The sequence below is a fragment of the Chrysochloris asiatica genome, unplaced genomic scaffold (assembly GCF_000296735.1).
Source record: "Chrysochloris asiatica unplaced genomic scaffold, ChrAsi1.0 scaffold00171, whole genome shotgun sequence".
Lineage (NCBI taxonomy): Eukaryota > Metazoa > Chordata > Mammalia > Afrosoricida > Chrysochloridae > Chrysochloris > Chrysochloris asiatica.
Window position 1 is genome coordinate 3,185,651 of NW_006408689.1, and position 4,267 is coordinate 3,189,917.

A 4,267-nucleotide genomic window follows, 5' to 3' on the forward strand; every position below is an offset into this window, starting at 1 on the left:
AAAGGATTTGCCCTTGGACCAATAGGGCTCTTTCTCTCTGTGCCATGGCAAAGCTGTGGTCTCAATGCTGGACTTTTTTGGGGATGCACACTCACCCTTCTGAAGGTGTTTGGGCTGGGCAAAGAAGGCAAGATAGGGAAGGGGAGGAAAAATAATGTGTAGAGTCCCTCCACAACTCCTTTTGCAAATGTCACTTCGCTGCTTTTAGTGCAGGTTCCCTGTGCAGGTATGTTTGTAGCCCTCTGACTTCAACCCAGGCAGGATGGCCGCAGAGGGAGGCCCATGCTGATTTCTAAAATGCAATATTTTCCTTTATATTGTGATTTTTCCACTAGTGGTTGCGGAAAACTGACACCCAGACCTTTATGCTAGATCTAGAGCTCTGATGTAGCTTCATGAGAGCCGCATATATGGGTTTTCAGCGCCTGCCCCAGTAGAGCCAGTTCTACCTGACTCTGCTCTGCCACTGCCAACCGGAAGACTCACCATTTTCTTTTTGGCACAGTGACTCTGTATTCCTTACATATTCTTTTGATGCTTTCTTCATCATTCAATATTTTATCAATAGAATCCTTCTGTTTTGTTAGTCAAGGCTGGAATTTTTTCTTCAGTTCTTTCAGTTTGAGAATTGCTAAGCTTGTTCTTCTCTTTTGGTTTTCTAATTCCACTTCCTTACACATTTTGTTATAATATTTGACTATGTATTCTCATCCTGCCTTTTGAAATTTTCTATTCAGCTCTCTTACAGCCTCAATTCTTCCATTTGCTTTAGCAACTCTACAAAGGAGATCAAGTTTCATAGTCTCTTCTGACATTCATTTTGATCTTTTCTTTCTTTCATGTCTTCTTAATGACCCTTGGCTTTCTTCCTAAATGATGTTCTTGATGTCATCCCACAACTCAAATATGTTCTTTAGATGATCTCTAAGTTCAGGTGGGATATGTTCAAGGTCATATTTTGGCTCTCGTGGACTTGTTTTAATTTTCTGGAGCTTCAGCTTGAAGTTGCATATGTGCAATTGATGGTCTGTTCCACAATCTGCCACTGGCATTGTTTTTGCTTTTCTACTGTCTCTTTCCACACACGTAGTCAGTTTGATTTCTATGTATTCCATCTGGTGAGGTTTATTGTTGTTTTTTTTTTTGGTGCCATTGAGTCAGTACCAACTCATAGTGAACATCAGAAAGAAACACTGCCTGGGCCTTTGCTAACCTCACAGTCATGCTGCATTGGAATCCATTGCTGCTATCACTGTGCCAATCCATCTCATTGGAGATCTTCTTCTTTTTCTCCGTCCCTCCATTATACCAAGCATGCTGCCCTTAACAAGGGAGTGGTGCCTTTTGACAATATATCTGGAATATGAGAGTCGAAGTCTGACCATCCTCACGTCTAAAGAGCATTCTGGCTGTACTTCCAAAACAGATTTGTTTGCTCTTATGGCAGTTTATGGTCCTTTTAATATTATCCTCCAACATCATAACTCAGATGCATCAATTCTTTTGTGTTCTTCTTTATTCACCGTTCAACTTTCACAAGCATATAAGGTTATTGAAAATACCATGGCTTGCATCAGGTGCACCTTAGTCCTCTAACTTTACTCTTGAATATTTCAAAGAGGTCTTGTGCAGCAGATTTGCCTAATGCAATACATCATTTGATTTCTTGACTGCTACTTCCATGAGATGCCGTCCCACTTCTCTTCTGGTGTTTGGTCATTGATGTCTAATTAATCAAATATATTCTTAAAACGACCACTAAATTCAGGTGGAACATGTTCAAGGTCATATTTTGTCTCTTGTTGGCTTATTTCGATTTTCTTCAGCTTCAGCCTGAACTTGTGTATGAGCAATGATTGTCTTTTCCACAGTCAGTGTGTCCTTGACCTTATTGTGTCTGATGATATGGACCTTTTGTACCATTGTTCTCACAGATATAATCAATATGATTTATTTTCATTCAATGTGATGAAGTCCATGTGTATTTTCATTTTTATGTTTAAAAAGGTATTTGCAAAGAGGAAATAATCGGTCTTCCAAAATTCATTCATGTGATTACCAGTATTTTTCTATCACCATGATCTTATTTTCCAATGAATGATCCTTCCTCTTTGCTTCCAACCTTTGCATTCTAATCACCAGTAACTGTCAACACATTTTGTTGACATGTTTGATCAATTTCAGACTAAAGAATTTGGTACAGTTCTTCAATTTCATCATCACTGGCTTTATTGATTGGTGCCTACATTTGAATAATACTCATATTAACTGATCTTCCTTGTAGGTGTATGGATATTATCCTATCACAGACAGTCCTGTACTTCAAAGTAGATTCTGAAATGTTTTTGCTGAAGTATGCAATGCCATTCCTCTTTAATTCATCATTCCCAACATAGTAAATCATGTGGTTTACAGATTCAAAATGACCAATAGCACTCATGTTCCATTCACGAAAGCCTAGGGTATCAATGTTTATGTGTTCTATCTCATTTTTGACAATTTCCATTTTTCCTAGATTCATACTTCTTACATTCCATGTTCTGATTATTAATGAATGTTTACAGTGGTTTCTCTGCATTTTGAGTTGTGCCCCTTCACCAAATGAAGGTTCTGAAAGCTCTACTCCATTCATATCATCAAGGTCAACTGTACTTTGAGGAGGCAGTTCTACCCCAGTTATATTTTAAGTGTCTTCCAACCAGAGGCACTCATCTTCTGGCCCTATATCTGATGATTTTCTCATGCTCTTTGTCATGCTTCAATATTCACTACAATGGTGCTGCCAGTGTTCCAGTGTTATTGATATAGTTTTCCATGACTTATAGCAACACTGTATAGGGTTTTTTTAAATGGCTGGTCAGTTTTAACTGGTGGTCTTTATTTTATCAACCTAGTGCTGATCCTGGAGTCCTGGTGTGGTGCAATGGGCTAATGTATCAGACTACAAAGCCATTTGAACTGCAAAGTTGGTGGTTCAAGCTCACCAGCTGCTCCTTAGAAACCCTATACAGGATCACTGTGGGTTGGAATAGACTCTACGGCACATAACAACAACAGTGCTTATCCTACAGATTCAGTTTCCCACATATCTCATAAGACAACTCAATTTTTATACAGTCCTCAGAAAAAAACCTGAGGATTCTATACTAATATCAAAAATAGATAAGAATGATAGAGATGCAAGAACATGAATTAAAGCAATTTTTATTACAATTTGGAAGAAGTTAATATGTATGATTCATATAGAAAGTTTTTTTTTTTTTGTTTTTTTTTTGAGTTCTGGTGTGGGGTAATGCACTGAACTGCAAAGTTAGTGTGCACTGCAAAGGTCAGTGGTTCAAGCTCACTAGCCACTACTTGGAAACCCGTACAGCGTCGCTATGGGTCAGAACTGACTTGAAGGCACTTAACAACAACAAACAACACCAGATAGAGAGCTTTATTTGTTTCAAAGTATTTATTAAAATGTGTTAATGTCTTGCTTTTAAAAGAAATCTTAGTATTAGCCACAGAATTAGCCTCCTCAGTAACACCTTAGTTACTAGTGACAAATCCCTAGACTGCCTAAATACATAATTTAAAAATTTACAAACCCTTTTTTCCTCATAAAATTAAGAGTCTACATACATTATTTCTGGAATCACTTAACATCATTTGTCAGCAAACCGCATTATCAGAATCTTGTAGTGGCAATGCCCTGTGTTTCACCAGCAGAGTTTCCTGTTTGCTGAACCCTGGTGTGATACAAGGTACAAATCACAAGTTGTATCATCCTGACCACAAAATAAGAGTCTCATAGTTATTTGCAATAGCATTGTTGATAGTCAATATGCTATTTGCATATTGCATTCTAGCTATTTGCAATAGCATTCTTGATAGTAAACAAGCAGGAGGCAGGGCTTAACGGCTGATAGGGCAGAGGTGCAGTGAAGTTCTCCATTAGCAATACCACAAAACACCAGGTGAAGCATGTTCATGGAAGAGCTCCAAAACTCTGAACCACATAGATAGGAATATTTTAAAAGTTTGAAGGCTTATAGCTAATGGAAGTTCTGGAGGAAGTAAGAAATTTTGGACTCTAGAATCTGTCAGGTTCAGGGGCCCAGAGCCGACAACTTGGGTGAGACCAAACAGCAAGACCAAGTGGGGGAGCAAGAAAACCAGCCAAGGAATAATGCTGTGGGAACCTCAGAGCAAAGGCAGACAAAATACCTTGATAGTTTTGGTTTGTTCTGATTTTTTTTTTTGTGTGTGTGTCTGTTCATTG